Source organism: Colobus angolensis, unplaced genomic scaffold (assembly GCF_000951035.1).
Source record: "Colobus angolensis palliatus isolate OR3802 unplaced genomic scaffold, Cang.pa_1.0 Scaffold243, whole genome shotgun sequence".
Classification (NCBI taxonomy): domain Eukaryota; kingdom Metazoa; phylum Chordata; class Mammalia; order Primates; family Cercopithecidae; genus Colobus; species Colobus angolensis.
In genome coordinates this window covers 500806-523532 of record NW_012115633.1, presented here as the reverse complement: position 1 = coordinate 523532, position 22727 = coordinate 500806, and the positions used below count along the sequence as shown (strand labels likewise).

General features: G+C 36.9%; 1 protein-coding gene across 2 annotated transcripts in view; it reads left to right on the top strand.

Annotated features, from left to right (window-relative positions):
• SNTG1 (syntrophin, gamma 1) overlaps positions 1-22727 on the top strand; it is an 893287-nt gene that overhangs the window by 556849 nt on the left and 313711 nt on the right. The gene's annotated exons all lie outside the window — the stretch shown is intronic.

The following is a 22727-nucleotide window of genomic DNA, read 5'->3' as shown; positions in this document are numbered from 1 at the left end:
TCTATTCATGGGATTTCACATCGGCAGATTCAACCAACTATCTGTAGAAAATACTTGAGGAAGAACAATAAGAAATAACAATCAATAGTAAAAATAATTCAAAACAATATAACAACTATTACATAGTATTTGCATTATATTAGATATTACAGGTTATCTAAAGATGATTTTAGGCATACAGGAGGATGTGCATAGTTTGTATGCAAATACTACAACTTGTTATATAAGGGACTTGAGCATCCATGGGTGTTGGTATCCTCTGGAGTCCTTCCTGGAACCAATCCCCCACATAAAGATTACCTAGGAACAAATGGAAGGACATATAACGACTGCAAGTGTGTATTGTCTGTGTGTGTGAGTGTGTGTGTTTGTGTGTGTGTGAGAGAGAGAGAGAGAGAACCTTAACCTCAAGGCAGACAGGTTTAACCCTAGACAGGGTGGTCATCCAGTTTTATGGCGGTGTTTTCTTAGATTTGTGAATGTGCAGATTCCCAGGCTCTGGAATTACATATTCTAATTCAGTAAGTTTGGGTGGGCCCAGGGATGTGGATTTTAGCAACCGGCCTAAGTGGTTCCATTATAGGTGGCCTCTACATTCAACTTTCAGGGAAGCTGAAAGGTTAAGGAACTTCTGTTGGGGGTGGTGAAATGACATTAAAAAAATACAGAAAGGAACAGGACTGTGATAGGCATTCTGGGACATGTCTGTCGTGGTTGATTAAATATCATTCTAAAACCTCCCTGATTTCTGTATCAGCTCCTATGGGAAACAGTAGAGGAGAAATTGTATTTAAAAGTTTGTATTCAAAGGCCAAAGAAAATAAGGAATGCTGTAGTCCTTTTGCTTGTCACAGCTCTAGTTTATTTGGGTTTTGAATAGACTGCTCCTCTGTTAAAAGCTATTTAGAGAAAACTATGTTGATACATTTCAAATCTCAGAGAGGCAACCTCAAGTGTCTGTGAAAGCCACGGCTGCACAAGAACTGATATGAAGGAGGGTTTTTAATTAGAAACACTTGGCATAACTAATCAAGGTATTTTAGTATTAGTCACTTGTCTTTGTCTTCTTAAAATCTTATTTGAGCCATGCTCTTGCCACTCTGTTCTCAACTTTATGTAAAATATACATATTTCAAGTCCCAAGTTTCCTACAAATATGTGCAAAGAAAACTAATATTTTAGAATAAATTTGTAAACAAGTGAGAAACCAGCACAGCACAGAGTCTTCTATTTTGCAGATTCTTATGTAAATTTTAAATTTAGTCATATAAGCCAAGCTGCTTGTAACTTGACTCTTTTCTCAAAAGTAGAAAGTGATTTTAAACTCATTACCCAGGGAGTAAAAACAAGTGCATTCTCTTTCAAAACCACATGCTGTTAGATGGAATGCAATTTGCTCTTCAGAGGCAGGCAGCATGTTTAGACAAACTGAGATGGAGCTTTGATTAAAGAGATTAGTGCAGCATGAAAGATTAGAACGCGCTAATAATTCCACTTCTGAATGGTGCTCATTTTGTTATAAAGGAAAGAAATTTGGGATTGTATTGCAAATTATATGTGGTCCTTCACAATAAACTTTTATTTTTTTCTGAGAAGCTTAACTCTACCAGCTTTGAAATATGAGTACTAATATTTTCATTTATATCTAATAATTGACTTTCCAACAGCTATTAGATGCTTTGTCCTCACTGCTTATTAGCTAAGCCAATAGACTTACACCTCAGTAGAACAGAGATATTAATTAAATGTTTATTAATAAACCTACAAGGGCAGAAAAAGGTATAACAAGCTCAGAGAATGTAGGTGGTTTTCAGCTAGCATGCTGATGTACCACATTTCTTATTCCAAATAGCATGCTGATATGCCAGATTCCTTGTAAAACACCAAATTCAGAAACAAATTGGGCAGGTATGGAAACATGTTGTTTGTGCATATGTAACTTTTATTTTATACACCTACGCTACTCCTTGATGTTAGAAATTGTGCATTCGGCCTATGATCGGCTTTACCGTCAAACAGGCTTCAACAGTGTAAATGTTTTGTGTTGGAGTTATTAGGTTTGATTTATATAGAAGGGGGATTTTATGTTGTCCAGGTAGTGGACAGTACCTGGTGCTGTGAGCAGTGGGTGCTCAGTAGATTTGTGGATGGGATTCTGTAACCAAATGCCTAGAATTAGATCATGGAAGCATTTACATCTACTGTATATATTTCTCATGGGACCAGTACGGATGTGTAATAAGTGCATTTCTGACTTCACTCACATCACCCACAATTCTTGCTGGAAGATTGTTAAGGAAGAGAATCTCAGTTTCCTCATGACAGGAAACTAGAACCAGTGCCCAGCACTGCTTGGCATGCAGCATAGTGCACACATAGGGCTTCAATGCTCAGAAACAACTCTGCAAATCGTAGCTCAACCACTTATGAACATTGTAATTTAAGGTCAACAGACTGAACTAACCTTTTCTATCTCTCTATCATGTATTCATAAAAATGAACAATTAATAAATGTTGTGGGAATGAATGAGAATACCATATGTGGGCCGGGCGCGGTGGCTCAAGCCTGTAATTCCAGCACTTTGGGAGGCCGAGATGGGCGGATCATGAGGTCAGGAGATCGAGACCATCCTGGCTAACACGGTGAAACCCCGTCTCTACTAAAAAATACAAAAAAAACTAGCCGGGCGATTTGGCGGGTGCCTGTAGTGCCAGCTACTCGGGAGGCTGAGGCAGGAGAATGGCGTAAACCCAGGAGGCGGAGCTTGGAGTGAGCTGAGATCCGGCCACTGCACTCCAGCCTGGGCGCGAGACTCCGTCTCAAAAAAAAAAAAAAAAAAAGAGAATACCATGTGTGAAACTCCAAGCCTATACCTGGCAATTAAGTAGTCATACATTATTTTGATGCCACCAAATGCCTCCGCTCACATGCTGCTGCTCTTCTCCCTATTCCCCCTCCGTGGGCACTGCTGTGTCAAGGTGGGACAGGGTTTGCTTAGGACCCATGATGGGTCCTGGGGGGTCACACACAGACAGAGCCAATGCTGCTGCTCAGCATCCCATGCTTCCTCCAACAATTCCAGTGAGGAGTTGACATTGTAAAGAGTGGCAAGGCAAGACTGGCAGGACTGTGTGAAAAATGGGGATTCCTTGTTCATCCTAGCAGTGTGTCTTTTTATTTTCCATGTAAACATGTTTTGGAGCTTATGAGTTGTGCCTCCAAGACACCAAAACTCATCAAGGAAAGCGATCTATTGCCACTGCAGATGTTAACATTGATGCTACTCTCCTTACCACTGAATCCTAAACACAGTAAGCTGATGATCATCTCTATATCCTGTCATCTGTATTTTTTTTTTTTGCTTAACAAGTAAACTGATCACATATCAAGAATTATTTGGGCCAGGTGTGGTGGCTCATGCCTATAATCCCAGCATTTTGGGAGGCTGAGGTGGGTGGATCATGAGGTCAGGAGTTCAAGACCACCCTGGCCAACATGGTGAAACCCCATCTCTACTAAAAATACAAAAAAATTAGCTGGGCATGGTGACATGCACATGGAACCCCAGCTAATCAGGAGGCTGAGGCAGGAGAATTGCTTGAACACGGGAGGCGGATGTTGCAGTGAGCTGAGGTCATGTCACTGCACTCTAGCCTGGGTGACAGAGCAAGATTCCATCTGAAAAAAAATCAAACAAAACAAAATTAAACAACAACAACAAAAACAAATGAATTGTATGAGTGGCTGGGTGGCTGGACACAGTGGCTCACGCCTATAATCCCAACACTTTGGGAGGCCCATGAGGGCAGATCACTTGAGACCAAGGATTCCAGACCAGCCTGGCCAACATGGTGAAACCCTGTCTCTACTAAAAATACAAAAATTAGTCAGACGTGGTGGTGCACGCCTGTAATCCCAACTACTCAGGAGGTTGAGGCAACAGTGAACTAAGATTGTGCCACTACACTTCAGCCTCTCAGACAGAGCTAAAAAAAAAAAAAAAAAAAAGGAGTGCCATCTGTGTGAAAAGCATGAGTGCCATCTGTGTGAAAAGCACTGACACTGAGTACTTTTTGAGGCTGAGTACTTTGTGTGATAAGAAAGAATATATAAATAACTCTATATCACTGCAACCTTATTATTATGTGAACATCATTTCTTTTGATTTTAATAATTGAGTATACAAAAAATTTAAGAAAACTATTAGAAAGAGGCAATATGAAAACAATGTTTATTTACAATGGTCTCTAACATATAACAATGGTGATCTTCCTCTCTTCACCAGAAATAATAGGAAATAAGATTTAACTATAGCAGAAAAGTATTCACTGAGTAGAAAGCATCCTGGTTCTAACAAGATAATCCATTCGCATAACCAAAATTTCCATCTAACGAGACTTTTGAAAGAGTAGATCATCATTAGGCAAAGCAAGATGGATGCATAGCTGATTCCAGAGGTTGCCTTTTAAAGTAGCATTTCCGCTTTCAGAGTTGAGATTTATGGGTTTCAACAAAAGTATGTTTATTTGCTTTTTGTTTCTATGATTTTCATGAACAGAACTTATTAGGTAATTTGAATTGCAAAAATTAACACCTAATTCTGAAGTCATGATTTTGAACTAAACTCTAAAAAAATTCATAATTCTAAAAGAACAGAATGAGTAACTAAAACTATGTAATTTAAAATGACACCTTCATACAATGAAAACAAATGCTGATAAAACCTAATGCAAAAATCCTGGTTAATAGCATTTTGCTTGTTATGATATATGCCTAACTTAATTTAAAATTTCCATTGGAGTAAGAACATATTCTTTTTTACTTTAGATTAATCAGACAAAAACAATAAAAGAGTTATAACAAATCATCTCGGAAAAGGTATAAGTTTATATATTGCAACAATCTGGGAGGTTTTATGTGTCACCAAGGAACATATTTAGGATGTGAGTTCAGCACAAAGATCATTTTAGATTAAAATATCATGAGGTGCAAGTCATGTTTTACCTAACTGCTGACGATTACATTGTTTACAATCTAGAAATAGGTTTTGAGCTCTAAGTGATTAATACTTCCTTAAGAATTCTAACCATACTGGATAGTTTTTCTCTGAATTAACTTCCACCAAGGAAAGCCATATACAATGTAATTTAACTTTTAATATTTCTTCAGTGCTCTGGGAATTGTTTAGTGCAAGGACAAAAAGGCCAGAAATACTGTCTACACGATGTCTGCTTTTGAAAAGAAATAAAATATCCTTGCCTTATTTTCATACTTAGCTTTGCATTAATACTTTTAGGGATTAATACTTTTGCCTTTTTTGCTAGACCCACATGTCCGTCCCCTGTATAAGTTATGCATCCAGACATCACAGGTGACATTTTAATGACATGCATGCTTGTACTCCTGACCTCTGATTCTTATCAAATCTTTATTTGTGGTCTATTTTTTGAGTGAAATTGAACATCTTAGAGAACTGAAAGACCCGATTTTGCAAAGCTCCATCTAGTCCATCCCTTCAGCTGTAACCAAACTGGGTAGCTTATAACTAATAGAGGCTTTTTTTTTTCCCCCCCTCACAGTCATGGAGACTGGGAGGTCCAAGATTAAGGCAACAGCAGGCTTGGAGTACACTGAGGGCTGCTCTCTGCTTTAAAGATGGCATCTTTTTGCAGCCTCCTCTGGAAGAGATGAAAGCTGGGTGGATCCTCACACGGCAGAAAGTATTTGAAGGGCCAAGCAACTCTCTAAAGATCTTTTATGAGAACATTAGTTCTGTTCATGAGAGTGGAACCTTCATGATTTAATAACTTCCCAAAAGACTCCACCACTTGCTACTACCACAGTGGGGGTCAAGTTTCAATATAAAATTTGGAGGGAAACAAACATTCAAACCTTAGCACGTTCTAATAATGAGACAAAACCAGGCCTGAAAAAGCAATTACTTAGTAAGGCCCCAGCCAATTTCCTTGTACAAGAGTCTAAAAACAGGACACACCCCAGCAGGCACACCTAAACCTGGTCAAATTGGGAAGAGAAAGCTGGCAGGGCAGGCGTGGGTGTACCTGCAATCCCTTCACACATTCCACAGGGATCTTCTCAGACACTCTCCTGTGTGGGGCGTTGGAATGAGGAATGTGTGCTATACAAATTCTATAATTTTCACATAGCTGACGTTTTATTTTAAATTAATCAGCTGATCAAACTGAAAGCCAAGGAGAAGAAACCATATGACAATGGAGGTTTTAACACAAGGTAAAAGTTTTGTCACACTTTTCCACTGTGTGATGTTGATAAAGGGCCTCATTCTCTCTCGCCCTCATTTCTCTCATCTGAAGGATTAAGAGTTCGAAGTAGATTATTGCTTAGGTCTTTTTCAGGTAAAATGTTCAATTATTTCATTGTCAAAGAACACAAACATTTGTTAAAGCCCACAGAGCTGCAGCACACAAAGAGAAACCTCTAATGGGGATACCTATGGGCCTCGGTGGATGACAAAGCATCTACACTGGCTCAGCAATGGTCACAAATGCACCATGCTGATGCAAGATATTAATAATAGGGGAACTCTTTGTATTCCTGACTCTCCAAATTCTCTATCAAAAGACAATTTTAAGGCCTTCCCAAGGAGAAAATGTACACTTTTAAGCAAATGAATACAGAGATGTGAGATTAGGCAAAATGTTTTTACTTCTCTCCCCTTTTGAAATACTTTCTATATGATAATGAATAACTCTTTAAACGTAAAAATCGTAAAGATAAAAGAGGAGGAGAAGAGAAGACGGGGAAAGGGTTGTTGGCAATATTATTTAAGAATAGAGAGCAGATAGATGGAGGGGGAACCTAAAGGGCCAAGGGGCTATAGCCAAAGTCACTATTCAGCAAACATCCCCACTGCAGGCCTCAGACAGGAATCGTGGATGGGGGTGTTGAAAGGAAGGATTGAAGAGGTGTAGTCAAGAACAGGCAATCGAATTAGAGTTCAAGAGGCTTGAGTATTCAGCCCCAGGCACTGCCGTAAGTACAGTGAGATGTACATTCTGGGCAGTAAGTGTTCTGTGTTTGTCCTTCCTTCAGCTCTCAGAATATTGGCAACCGGTTTCGCCACTCAGAGAAGAGGGGAGAGGATTCTTTTTTAGTGAAATTGATCTAACAGAAATAATCCACAAATAATACATTTGGACTCTCCTGGTGCAAACAGAGTTCACCTTAAACCTCACAGTGGAACCCAGTGCATAAACCATGAGTCCTGTACCCAACGCTGTCAATTTGCTTTTCAGTGTCTCACTCTGAAATATTTTGTGATACCAAAGGATCATTAAGATTTGAAGAAAATCAGCCACATCAAAGGCAGAGGCTAAAATAGGAAAAAAATTGAGGAAACAGACAAAGCAAGGTTTATTTAGCAAAAGGATTTTATATTGTAATATTTTCAGATAGATGGTGAAAATTAATTTGTAAATGAATTAACGCTACCATTATATATAAAAGGAACATGCAGAAAAAGAAGAACTCTTGGATATTAACACTTTGATATCCATCTTTAAAAATTAGATTACAAAAATGTTGGGAAACACATCAAAATGGAATAAAGTAGCAAACAAGAAGGTAATATGGCAGATAAAGAATATGAGAGACAGCACATTCAATAATTTTGACATTGAACCAATGGAATTCAGAAATAAAATATTACATGAAAAAAAGGAGCATCCATTATCTAAAGAATACTACAAGAAAAATATCCAGACTTCTTGTATATGTTTTCCAGTAGAAACACAATACCAATTAAAAGAAAATGAAATAAAAGTATTTTACATGTCTATGCTTGCCATGAAGTAGCATCAAATTTTGATATTACTTTGCATTTTCCTAATGACTAAAAATATTGAACATTTTTTCTCATGTTTGTTATATATGCCTATATCACCTTTAATAATTGGGTTCACTTCTTCTTACTGATTTCTAAGAGTTTGTTTACATAATCTGGCTACAAGTCAGATGTACAATTCACAGATATTTTTTCCTAGTCTGTGGCTTAGTCTCTTCAATTACTTAATGGTGCTTTTTGAAGCTCAAAGGTTTTGGCTGTTATGAAGTCTATTTTATCAATATTTTAATTTTGTCAGTTGTGCTTTTGGTGTCTTACTTAATAAATCTTTTCCTAATCTAAGGCCATACAGACTTACTGTCATTTCTTATTCTAATGGTTTTATAGTTTCAACTCTTATATTTATGTCTAGGATCAATTTTGAGTTAATTTTTGTACATGGTAAGGTAAGGTGTCCCATTTATTGAGAAGACTATTCTTTCCTATTATATTGCCTTGACACTTCTGTTGAAAATGAATTGCCCTAAATGTTAGAGCTTATTTCCATATTCTTAATGCTGTTCCATTAATTTATTCACATATACCAGTATTACATTCTTGATTCTTGTAACTTTGTACCATGTTTTGAAATTAAATGTTGGTAAGCCATCAAACTTTGTTCTCTTTAAATCTGATTGTTAAGCAAACTGTTTATATTAGAATGGTTTTGGTTTATATTTTTATTTTTTCATTTGAGCATTTTATTTGACTCATCATAAGAGAGGAGGTAATTAAAATAAAATATTGAAATATATATTTATTTTGAATTTTCATGTACTTTTCTCCAAATGAAATACACCCTTTTTATGCATAATGATATATATTTTTTTCTTTTTCAACTTTTATTTTAGATTGTGGAAGTACATGTGCAGGTTTGTTACCTGGGTATACTGCACGTTGCTGAGGTTTGGGGCATGAAACATCCATTGCTCAGGTAGTGAGCATATTTTTCAACAATTAGTTGTTCAGACCTTGTACCACTCCTTCCCTCTTGCCTCAGTGTCTACTGCTGCCATCTTTGTGTCCATGAATACCTGATGTTTAGCTCCCACTTATAAAAGAACATGTGGTATTTGATTTTCTGTTCCTGTATTATTTCACTTAGGATAATAGCCTCCAGCTTCATCCATGTTGCTACAACAGACATGATTTATTTCTTTTTTACTGTCATATAACATGTCATGGTGTATATGTACCACATTTTCTTTAATCCTCCATTGATGGGTACTTAGGTTGATTCCATGACTCTGCTACAGTGAGTGGTGCTGCAATGAACATGTGAATACGTGTGCCTTTTCTGTAAAATGATTTGTTTTATGTTGGATATATACCCGGTAATGGGGATGCTGAGCCAAATGGTAGTTCTATTTAAAACTCTTTGGGAAAGCTATAAATTGCTTTCCACAGTGGCTGAACTAAATTACATTCCCACCAACAGTGTATAAGCATTCCTTTTTCTCTGCAGCCTTTATTAACAGACATTCTGAATGGTGTGAGATGGTATCTCATGTGGTTTTAATTTACATTTCTTTGATGATTAGTGATGATGAGCATTTTTAAATATGTTTGTTTGCTGATTCTCCATCCTCTTTTGAGAAGTGTCTGTTCATGTCTTTTGACCATTTTTTAATAGGGCTATTTGTTTTTTGCTTGTTCTATTGTTCCAGTTCTTTAAAGACTCTGGATATCAGTCCTCTGTTGGATGCATAGTTTGTGAATATTTTATCCCATTCTGTAGGTTGTATGTATACTCTTTTGATGCTTTCTTTTGCTGTGCAGAAGCTGTTTAGTTTAATTAGGTCTCGTTTGTCAATTTTTGTTTTCATTGTAATTATTTTTGAGGACTTGGTCATAAATTCTTTCACAAAGCCGATGTCTAAAATGGTGTTTTCTAAGTTTTCTTCTAGGATACTTAAGAGTTCGATGTCATGCATTTAACTCTATGATACATCTTGAGTTAATTTTTGTATATAGTGAAAGGTAGGGGTCCAGTTTCTTTCTTCTGCATATGGCTGGCCAGCTATTCCGGCACCATTTATTAAATAAGGAGTCCTTTCTTGATTATTTATTTTTGTCGACTTTGCCAAAGGTTAAATGGCTGTGGGCATACAGTTTTATTTCTGGGTTCTGTATTCTGGTTTTAGATTGACAGAAAATTGCAAAGATAGTACCAAGAATTCTAATGTACCCATCACACATATTTCCCTAATACTAATATCTTTTGATATTATGAAATTACTATTAATATATTGCTACCAAGAAAAGCTTGCACTTTATTCAGATTTCATTAGTTTTTACCCAATGGCTTTTTTTTCCTCTTATAGGATTCCATCAGAATAAAAAATGCATTTAGTAGTCATGTCTCTTCAGGGTCCTTGCTTTTGATTTTTTGGTGACTTTGAAAGTTTTAAGTGGTACTGGCCAGGTTGTTTTATAGAATGTCATTCAGCTGAGATTTTTCTGGTGTGTTTGTGTGTGTGTGTGTGTGTGTGTGACCGTACTGGGTTTATGTGGTTTTCCAGAGGAAGACCACAGAGTGAAATTGCCATTCTTATCATATTATACCAAGAGAAAACTACCAGCATGACTTATTACCATAGATAATAACCTTGATTACCTGTCTGAGATAGAGGTTTTCAGAATTCTTCATTGTAAATGTATTTTTTTCTGTCCAGGTTATATTTTCAAGAAGTATGTCACTATTCACAATGCCAATTATGCAGTTGAAAACTGTGCTTTACTGCGTGAGGGCAGGCTATCTACATAAATTATTTAAAATTCTGTTAACATAGATTTATCTATTTTTCTCAATTTATTATTTGATCATTTTGATAAATCACTGTGGATGCACATATATTTATTTTATACTTTGGGATATAATCCAATACTATCTTATATATTTTACTGGTCAAATTGTTCCAGTTTTGGGTATCGGGAGCTCTTTCTGTGGACTTTAGTGTCACTTTTAAATACCCTAATATAGTACGGTTTTGTTTGTTTGTTTGTTAGTTTTGTTTTGCTCTTTGCAGCTCCTCAGCTTCTGGCACTAACGTACTTTTCAGGTTGATCTTGCATATTTCCTGCCAGTCTAAGAATCAGACATTTCCCCTAGAAGTTCTGCTTGCCTTTATTAGAGAATGGTACCAGAAATCAAAATCTGGGTTCTAGGTGTGCAAAGTAGTGATGCTTTCTAGGCCTTCTCAGCTAGGAAGGAAACGTGTGTATACATGCCTGCTCATATATACACAGAGGCATACCTTGGTGATACCGTAGGTTTGGTTCTAGATACTGCAATAAAAGACCACATATTCGGTACATTGTACTCTGCTCCAATGACGGGTGTACCAAAATCTCAGAAATCATCACCAAAGAACTTATCCATGTAACCAAAAGCCAGCTCTACCCCCAAAACTATTGAAGCCAAAATAAAAAATAAAAAGATAAAAAAGAGAATATCACACTAAAGTGAGTCTTGTACATTTTGGTTTATGAAAATTTCTATATGGAAGTTCATATACAAGTTGTATTTAAAATATACTACAGTCTATTATGCATGTAATAGAATTATTATTATTATTATTATTATTGTTATTTATTTATTTTTTGAGACGGAGTCTTGCTCTGTCACCCAGGCTGGAGTGCAGTGACGCAATCTCGGCTCACTGCAAGCTCCACCTCCCAGGTTTACACCATTCTCCTGCCTCAACCTCCCAAGTAGCTGGGACTACAGGTGCCCGCCACCTCGCCCGGCTAGTTTTTTGTATTTTTTAGTGGAGACGGAGTTTCACCAGGTTAGCCAGGATGGTCTCGATCTCCTGACCTCGTGATCCGCCCGTCTCGGCCTCCCAAAGTTCTGGGATTACAGGCTTGAGCCACCATGCCCAGCCGGATTATTTCTTAAAAATGTACATACCTGCATTAAAAATACTTAATTGCTAAAGACACTAACAGTTATCTTAGCTCTTAGTGAGTCATAATATTTTTGGTGGGATAGAGTTTTGCCTCAATGTTGATGACTGCTGACTGATTAGAGTAGTGGTTACTGAAGGCTGGGGTGGCTGGGGCAATTTCTTAAACTAAAACAACAATGATATTTGCCACATCTATTGGCTCTTCCTTTAATTAAAAAAATTTCTGTAATGTGATGCTGTTTAATAGTCTTTTGAACTTCTTTCAATATTGGAGTCAATTCTCTCAAACCCTGCTACTGCTTTATCAGCTACGTTTACGTAATATTCTAAATTCTTTGTTGTCATTTCAAGAATGTTCACAGCATCTTCATCAGGAAGAGTTTCCTTTCAAAAAACCACTTTCTTTGCTCTTCCATACAAATCAGCTCGTCATGTATTCATGTGTTTTCATGACATGGCAGCAACTCAGTTGCATCTTCAGGTTCTACTTTTTTTTTTTTTTGAGATGAAGTCTCACTCTGTCACCAGGCTGGAGTGCAATGGCATGATCTTGGCTCACTGTAACCACCGCCTCCCAGGTTCAAGCAATTCTCCTGCCTCGGACTCCAGAGAAGCTGGGACTACAGGTGCGCACCACTATGTCCAGCAAAATTTTGTATTTTTAGCAGAGATGGGGTTTCTCCATGTTGACGAGGCCGGTCTTGAACTCCTAACCTTGTGATCCACCCGCCTTGGCTTCCCAAAGTGCTGGGATTACAGGCGTGAGCCACGTCCAGCCCAGGTTCTACTTCTAATTCCAATTCTCTTGCTATTTCCACTGTTTGTTGTTGTTTCCTACACTGAAAACTTGAAGCCCTCAAGGTCCTCCATGGAGGTTAGAATAAACTTTTTCCAAACTCCTATTAATGTTGATATTTTGGCCTCTCCCGTAAAGCAGAAATGTTTGCTTAATGGCATCTAGAGTGTGAATCCTGTCCAGGTTTTCAATCGACCTGGCCCAGATCCCTCATAGGAATCGCCATTTTTGGAGCTATCACCTTACGAAATGTATTTCCTAAATAACAAAACTCAAAAGTTGAAATTACTCCTTGATCCATGGGCTTCAGAATGGATATTGTGTTAGGAAGCATGGAAACATCATTAGTCTTATTTTACATCTCCATTAGGGCTCTTGGGTGACCAGGTCATTGTCAATGAGCAATAACCTTTTGAATGGAATCTTTTTTTCTAAGCAGTATGTCTCAACAGTGAGCTTAAAATATTTAGTAAACCATGCTGTAAACAGATGTCCTGTCACCCAGGCTTTGTTATTCTATTCCTAGAGTACAGGTGGAGTAGATTTAGTTTAATTCTTAAGGTCAGTAGCATTTTCAAAATAGTACATAGACACTGGCTTCAACTTAAAGTCACCAGCTGCATTAGCCCCTAATGATAGAGCCAGAGAGTTCTTTGAAGCATTGAAAACAGACATTGACTTCTCCTCTTTAGCTATGAAATTTCTAGAAGGCATCCAGCAGAAGGCGATTTTGTCTACAGTGAAAATTTGCTGTTTGGTGTAGCCACCTTCATCATTTATCTTCACTAGATTTCTTAATAACTTCCTGCAACTTCCCTATCAGCACTTACTGCTTCACCTAGCATTTTTATGTCATGGAGATGCCTTCTTTCCTTAAACCTCGTGAACCAACCTCTGTTAGTTTCCAAATTTTCTTCTGTAGTGTTCTCATTTCTTTCACGTTTCACAGCATTGAAGAGCATTAGGGCCTTTCTCTGGGTTAGGCTTTGGATTAAGGGGATGTTGTGGCTGGTTAGAGCTATCCAGAAAACTGAAACTTCCTCCATGTCAGCAGTAAGTCTGTCTCACTTTCTTACCTCTTGCATCTTCACTTGAGTAGCACTTCTAATTTCCTTCAGTAATTTTTCTTTTAAATTTACAACCTGGCTAACTGCTTGTGCAATAGGCCTACCTTTTGCCCTATTTTGCCTTCCAATATACCTTCCTCACTAAGTTTAATAAGTTCTAAGTTTTGATTTAAAGTGAGAGGTGTGTGAATTTTCCTTTCACTTGAACACTTACAGGCCACAATAGCATTATTACTTAGCCTAATTTCAATAATGTTGTGTCTCAGGGAATAGGAAGGCCTGCAGAGAGGGAGAGAATTGGGGAAATGAACAGTCAGTAGAACAGTCAGAACACACACAACATTTCTCAATTAAGTTTGCTGCCTTATGCATATGTGGTTTGTGGCACCCTATAAATAATTATAGTAGCAACATCTAAGATCAGCGATCATCGAGAGGCTGAAGCAGGAGGATCACTTGGACTGGGAGGTGGAGATTACATTGAGCTGAGATCACATCACTGCGCTCTAGCCTGGGTGACAGAGTGGAACTCTGTCTTTAAAAAATAAGCCAACAAACAAACAAAACCCAACAAACAAAAAACACTGATCACAGATCATCATAACAGATACAATAACATCTGTTAAAATCATAACTGTTAAATAATATCTGAAAAAAATACCTGTTTTTCAAGTAGTTTCACTAAATGAAAAAGTCAAAATATTGTGAAAATTACCGAACTACAACCCAAAGACACAAAATGAGCACATGCTGTTGAAAAAAAATGCTCTGATAGACTTTCTCCACACAGGCTTGTTACAAACCATCAATATATGAAATATGCAATATCTGCAGAGGTCAGTCAAGTCAAGCACAAGGAAACAAGGTGTGCTTGTGTCTATTCATACACGCTGCTATATGTAACTATTATTAACTACTCCTGAGTTTATACTGCTGTCTCTAACTCAACCCTTATCACATGAAACACCACAGCCTCCTCCCCTTGCTCATCTCATTCTAACACATGATTATATTATCTGTCATTCATTTATTGTTCAAATCTGGAATACATGTACAGCAGTATCAGAATAACCCATTCCACAGTGGGAAACAATTTTATCAGGTAGAGTAGAAGAATTATGCTCAGTCTCATTCCCCTTTGTCTTATAGATCTTAAGTGAAGTTGCTTCAAACATTTGTAATACAGTAAGATTCTGTTGTCACATTCTGCATTTTGTCATATCTCTCAACCTCCTAAGTTGTTTTCATTTTAAGATTTTCACACACGAAAGTTAACTCTTTGATTGTAAATTCAATGGGTTTTGACACCTGCACAGCATCATGTATGTAGCCACCGTTACAATGTCATACAGAATAGTTTCACTGCCCTAAAGAATCCTCTAGGATTCATCTGTTCCTACTATCCTGGCCATGGCCTTCAGGAAACCATAGATCATTTCACTGTTTCTTTAGTTTTTCCTTTAACAGAATGCCAAGTAATTAAAATTGTAGAAAATCTAGCCTTTTTAGATCAGCTTTTTTCACTTAGCAAGGTTCATTTAAGATTTATGACTTTGTTCCTGGCTTGAAAGCTCTTTTCTTTTTGTTACTGAAGAATATCCCATTATATGGATGCAGTATAATTTGTTTATTCATGCACCTATTGAAAGGCATCACACTTGCTTCTACTATTTGTCAATTATTATATAAAGTGCTATAACATTTCCATGCAGGTTTATGTGTGGACATATTTTTAGAAATCAATTTGCTCAGAAGGCAATTGCTGAATTATATGGAGAGACTATCTTTAGCTTTGTAAGAAACTGCCAAACTGTCTTCCAAAGTGGCTATACCATTTTGTGTATATCCCTGTAGTAAGTTAAAGTTCCTGTTACCCTGCATGCATGCCAACATTGTCATGCTTTGACAGAAAAACTGATTGTCAAGCTCAAGGTTATTTTACACTCTATGTTCTTTTAGAATTTTTATGGTATTGCATTTTAAATTTAGGTCTATTATTAATTTTGAGTTCATTTTTGTGAAAGGGGTAACACCACATCTAATTTAATTTTTTTTTGTGTGTATGACTTTCTAATAGTTTCAGCACATTTGTCAAAATCTTACCAGTTTCTCATTGAATTGCCATTGCTTCTTTGTTGATCAGTTGATTATATTTATGTGGAACTATTTCTGGTCTCCTTGTTCTCTTCCATTGATCATGTGTATTATTTTGCCAACACCATGCTGCTTTAATTATGGTAGCTTAATTGTAAGTCTTGAAACTGGGAAACATGAGCCTTTTAACTTTTTCTTTCCCAATATTCTGTTGCAATTTAAAGTCTTTTGTTGTTTCATATAAATTTTAAAATCACTTCAAAATATCTACAAAATAACTTTTTGGATTTTGATGGGAATTTCATTAAATTACTTATCAGTTTGAGAAAATCAGCATCTAAGCAATGTTGAGTCCTCAAATCCATGAACATGGAACATCTGTTGATTTATATTGTCTTTACTCTATCAGCAGAGCTTTGTAGTTTTCCACATAAAATTCTGTAGATATATTGTTAAATTTGGACCCAGGTACATCAATTATTTGGTGTTATTATAAACAATATTGTTTTTCTAACTTCAAATTTAAATTGTTTATTGTTGGTAAGTAGAAAGCAATTAACACAATGTATATTAAATGTCTATCCCTAGCAAGGTAGAAACCTTGCTATACTTCTTTATTAGTTCTAAGAGTTTTCGTGTTTTGTTTTGGTTTTGTTTCTGGTAGCCTTTTTGATATGGTGGGTTTGTTTGGATGGCAAACTTTGATTCATACATGCTTAACTGGAATAAATCTCATTAGGTGTGGTATATGAATCTTTTTATAAATTATTCAGTTTGATTTGCTAATATTTTGTTCACAATCATTGTAGCTATATTCATGAGAAACTTTGCTCTTATTTTTTTTTCTGTAACACTTTTAAAAACTTTTCTGGGTGTTGGGTTAATTATGTTACCACAGAATGAGTTACAAACTGTTGCCTCTCCTTCTGTGTTCTAGACAAAATAGTGGAGGATTAATATTATTTCCTCATTAAATATGTGATAGAATTTACTAAGGCAACCCTCTAGATTTGGTACTTTCTGTTTGTAATGTTATTATTTATTCATTAAATATCTTTAATAAATATAGACTATTTTGTAATATCTATTTCTTCTTGTGGAAATTTACCCAGATCATGTAAGTTATCAAATCTGGGGGCACAGAGTTGTTCACAGTGTTCCTCTATTAGCCTTTTGGTATCCGTGGGATCAATAAGTATGATCTCTCTTTCATTTCTGACACTGGTAGTTTGTATCTTTCTCTCTTTATTTCTTGGTGAATTTCCTAACAATTTCTCATTTTCTTTATCTTTTCAAAAAACAAGCATTAAGTTTCATTATTTTTCCCTGTTGTTTTGTGTGTCTGCTTTCCATTTCATTTTTTTCCTCTGTAATTTTTGTTATTTGCTTTCTTTTTGCTTTAGACTTTGATTGCTGCTTTTTCTAATTTTGAATTGTGAGAGATTAGATCATTGATTTTAACCATTTTTACTAATACATGCATTCAATGGTATAAATTTACCTCTAAGCACTTATTTTCCTGAATGTCACAAATATTGATAAGATATATTTTTACTTTTATTGAGCTCAAAATATTTTTAAATTCTCTTCAGACTTCTTAATGGCTCACATGCTATATAGAAGGGTACTGATTAACCTCCAAACATCTGGGGACTTTTGAGGTCTCTTTATTTTACTGATTTTTGTTTTAAATTATTCATTATCTGGGAACATATTTGTATAATAAATATATTTTTTTCAAAAAATAGTTAAAATTGGTTTTCTGGCATAGAATATAATCTGCTTTTATAAAATTTCCTTATAAGCTTGAAAAAAGTGTATGTTTTGCTACTTGTAAATGGTATATTCTATAAAAGTCTATTATAACAATAGTACTGTTCAGTCCAACTATATTTTTAAACAACTGCTACCTGCTTGAACTATCAGTTTTTGAAAAAAGTGCCATTGTGGGCTGTAATTATAATATATGTATATTTCTCTTTTTGGTTCTATCAGTGTTTTTGCCACATATGTAGTACCATGCTGTTGTTAGACTGTTTAATATTGCTATGTCTTCTTTGAGATTCTATTGCTTTATCTTACTTAATTCCTCACTTAATCATTAATTAACTCCCCTCCTTAGCTTTGGTAATTCTTCTTGCTTTAAGTCCTCTTTGTCCGTTATTAATATATTTCCTCCGGCTACCTTGATTAATGTTAGCAAAGTATATTTTTCTCCATCCCTTTACCTTAAGCCTATAGGAGTCTTCATTTAAAATGGGTTTCTCGTAGAAATTATAGTTGAGTCTTTTATAGTCCCTAGATAATCTGTCTTTTGGTTGCTGTATTTATACCATTCAAATATAAAGTTATTATTGATAAAACTGAATTAATATCCACCATGTTTGTAACTTTTCTCTATTTATTGCATTGGTTCTTTTTTCTGCCCCCTCCCTCACTCTTTTTTAACTTCCTTGGTTTACATTAAGCATTTGATTAAGCCCATTACATCCTTCTCTTATTGCATCAGTTATGCTGTTGAAAACAATTAGTGTTTTTTTTAGTTTCCATTGTGTATTTTAAACAATCTGTATGCATTTTCAGATAACACTGTGCTGCTTCTTCATATGTAGTCCAGGTACCTTTTAACAGAATGTTCCCAATTCCTCCCTCCCATCTCTTATGACATTACTATCATTTATTTTACTTATCCACACTCTTTAGTCACCTCACATATTGTTAGTGTTATTATTTTAAAAAAAAGAGCTAAGCTGACAATCAAGAATGAGAAAAGCAAGATAATTTATTTACTTTTATTTATTATTTCATTGGAGTTCTCCTTTGCTTGTGTGGATCTGAGCTTCAGACTTATGTCATTTTTCTAATCCCTGTAGGAATTCCTACGTTTCTTGCAGTGCAGAGCTCCTGGCAAGGCATTGTCTACTATTGTTTGTCAGATTGTTTATTCCTCTACTTTAGAAGGACAGTTTTCAGCAATTGACATGATTCATTTTTCTCTCCTCATGTTTTCTTGGGTTCTAAGGAGACCCAGTGGTCTCATGACTGCGCTCCCTGTTCCCCTGTTGCATGTCCACTCCCACCATGGTCGGAGTTCCATACTGCAGTCAGGTTCTGCCAGGCATCCTAAAAACCTTCCAGAGGCTTCCCAGCATAGAAAAAAATGAGTGCAAAGTCATTATCTGGGCTTCAGCAATTCCAATATTCAAAATTCATCTAGTTCCTCACTCCCTCTAACCCACCATGTGCCAGCCCCCACTCCCCCACTTTTGTTGGGGCTCACATTCAAATTAGGGCCTTTGTCTTTATTGTTTTCTTTTCCTGCATTTTTCTCCCCTGATCTCTTCATGGTTTAGATTCATGTCATTCAGACGTTAGATTAAAAGCCTCCTTATTGACCGGGCCCGGTGGCTTCAGCCTGTAATCCCAGCACTTTGGGAGGCCGAGGCGGGTGGATCACTTGAGGTCAGGAGTTTGAAATCAGCCTGGCCAACAGGGCGAAGCCCTGTCTATTGGGGGAACCAACTCCCAATATTTCAGCGTACATTCGTTTCTATTTTCCCTGAGTGTCGGCCGGTCTGATAAATAAAGAGAAAGAGTGCACAAGAGAGAAATTTTAAAGCTGGTTGTCCGGGGGAGACATCACATGTCGGCAGGTTCTGTCATGACCCCTGAGCCACAACACCAGCAAGTTTTTACTATGGGTATGAACAGGGTGTGGGTCACAGAGATTAAATGCTTCAAAGACAATAAAATATCACAAGGCTAATGGGGACAGAGCGAGACCCAGTGGTCTCATGACTGCACTCCCTGTTCCCCTGTTGCATGTCCACTCCTTAGAACCCAACATATAAGACAGACACTCCCAGAGTGGCCATTGTAGAGACCTCCCCCTGGGAATGCATTCTCTTTCTCAGGGCTGTTCCTTGCTGAGAAAAAGAATTCAGTGGTATTTCTCCCATTCACTTTTGTAAGAAAATAAATATGACTCTGTCCTGTCAGGCCTCATGGGCAGTCAGGCCCAGTGGTTGTCTCCCTTGTTCCCTGAAAATCACAGCCATCCTTTTCCTTTTGGATGCCCAGAATTCATATTGGTCAAACACACACGCACTACAAACAATTTGTGCAGATAATGCAATTATCACAGGATCCTGAGGCGACATACATCCTCAACTTACAAAGATGACATGATTCAGAGATTAAAGTAAAGACAGACATAGAAAATTATAAGAATATTGATTGTGGAAGTGATAAATGTCCATGAAATCTTCACAATTTATGTTCAGAGATTGCAGTAAAGACAGGGGTTAAGAAATTATAAAAATATTAATTTGGGGAACTAATAAATGTCCATGAAATCATCACAATTTATGTTCTTCTGCCATGGCTTCAGCCAGTCCCTCCGTTCAGGGTCCGTGACTTCCCGCAACACCTGTCTCTGCTAAAAATACAAAAATTAGCCAGGCATGATGGTGCATGTCTATAATCCCAGCTACTAAGGAGGCTGAGGCAGGAAAATAGCTTGAAATGGGAGGCAGAGGTTGCAGTGAGCCAAGATGGCGCCACTGCATTCCAGTCTGGGTGAGAGAGAGATTCCGTCTCAATAAATAAATAAACAAACAAATAATTATCCTTATCACAGAAACCTTCTCTGGTAAGTCACATAATAGAAGTCATTTGGCATTCTGGGCTGCCCAGCATCACAAAAACATTCTTATATGATGGAACATTCTAGGACAATTGGGAAATAGGTCCTTGTATAGAACAACAAAAATGAATGGAAGGAATATATATTCTCCCATTAAGTTCTCTGAAAAATAGAATGTTAACAAAGCAACAAAGTTTAGCCGAATTTAATACTCCCAGTAATGAAATTTAATCCTAAGAAATAAGAGTGAAATGTCAGTATGAGATTATGTTCTGTGACAGAAGAATGGCCAAGACATCAGTGCCATAGTATAAATGTCCAGGTGTCAGCCCTGGTAGAAACATCCTAAACAAGGCATTATTTAAAAATCACATATCTTTTTTTTTTTTTTTTTGTGGAGACACCCTTGTTCCTATCAGAGTGTGTTTTGATACCATTGCTTCAATTTTATGAGCTAATACCTTTGTGATATACTTATCATCTATATAAATTAAGAATTGTCATCTATGTGTAATACTATATAGGAAATAATACTAAATAGGAAACAGCAAGATATTACTACAACCTTATTAGAATGACCAAAAAATCAAGTATACCAAATGCTGGTGAAGATGCAGAGCAGCAGAAATTCATTCACTGCAGCTAGAAATGCAAAATGGCACAGTCACCGTGGAAGAGAGTTGGACAGTTTGTTACCAAGTTACATATTGTCTTAGCATACAATGCCACATGCACACTCATAGGTATTCATCCAAGATAAATACAAAAATGTCCACACCAAAACATACACAGCAATGTTCATAGCAGCTTTATTCATAACCAACAGAAACTGAAACCAAGAAAGATGTCCTTCAACATATGAATGAAAAGGCAAACTGTGGTAAAATGAAATACTATTTTGGAATAAAAAGAACAGAGACTACATTACCTTATGTGTAGAAATCCCTAAAGAGTCCATAAAGCAAAGTTGGAACTAATAAATTCAGCAAAGTTGCCAGGTTGAAAATTGACACATAAAAATCAGTTGGATTTCTATACACTAACAATAAACTACCTAAAAAAAACTAAAAGAAATTTTATTTAAAATGGCATAAAAATAAAATATTTAGGATTAAATTTAATGAAGGAGGCAAAAGATTTTTACACAGAAAATTCTAAAATATTTCTGAAATTAAAGAAAGTACAAGTAAATGAGAAGACATCCTATATTCATGGATTGGGAGACAATTTTTATTAATATATCAGAACTACCCATTGTAATTTAGAGTTGGTGTGATCTCTCAAAATTGTGATGGCGTTTTTCTGAGAAATAGAAAACTCCATTCTAAAATTTATATGGAATTGCAAGAGACACCAAAGAGCAAAAGTTATATTGAAAACCAGGAACAAAGTCAGAGGCATTACACTTCCTGATTCCAAAACTTATTACAAATCCATGGTCAAAACAACGTGGTAGTGATATAAAGACAGACGTCACATTGTAAATGTGATGAAGAGAACAGTGAGCTCAGTAAAGGATTCTAAAAAAGATTTTAAAGACCATTCAATTAAGAAATATAGTCTTTTCAACAAATGGTGTTGGGAAAACTGGGTATCTGTATGTGAAAAAATTAAACTGGATCATTCCATCATACCATATAAAAAATTAACTCAAAATGGATGATGAAAGATCTAATTGATTTGTTTTTCTAAGACCAGCCAAGCGGGCACAAAAGAACCAGCGGGTAGGCAAGTGTAGGAGCAAAACTGCAAGTTTATTTTGGTCACCTAGCTTCAGGGAAAGAAGGTGGGTAGGGAGAAGTCTGTCGGCCTCCGGCAAAGGTGGCCAGCAGAGTCCCCCGGTGGGGCTCTCGGACGGAGTTCCCACAGTCCCGACATCCCGACAGGAGTGGGGCTGTGAGAAGGCCACGTGGCTTACTGGCAGAGAGGGGCTTTTCTAGGAGTGGGAGGGCAATAGGCGGGGCACGGGCGTGTCGGGGGGCGTTCTGCAGGTGCGACCAGGTAAATCTTGGTCTCTTCGGATTGACATCACCTGGCGCATGCCCGGATGGTCTGCACCTTCCCAGGCGCTGGCTGCATTTTCAGGCACGCGGGAAGAGCTGGTGGTGAAGAAGAACCCAGAAGTGCACCATCTTGCCTCCGTTCGTCCAAACAGTCCAACCTTTTATTGGTAATAGTGATAAAGGGGCGCCGTGGTCAGTCTGGCTACTTCCTGCTGTTAAGGGGCATTGTTAAGGTCGGGGCCTATGGTTGGTATTTGGATGCACGGATGAAAAATAAAATAAGGCACAGTATTAGTATAGGAATGAGGAATGGAAGCATTTGTTGGAATATGGACAAAACCCAGAA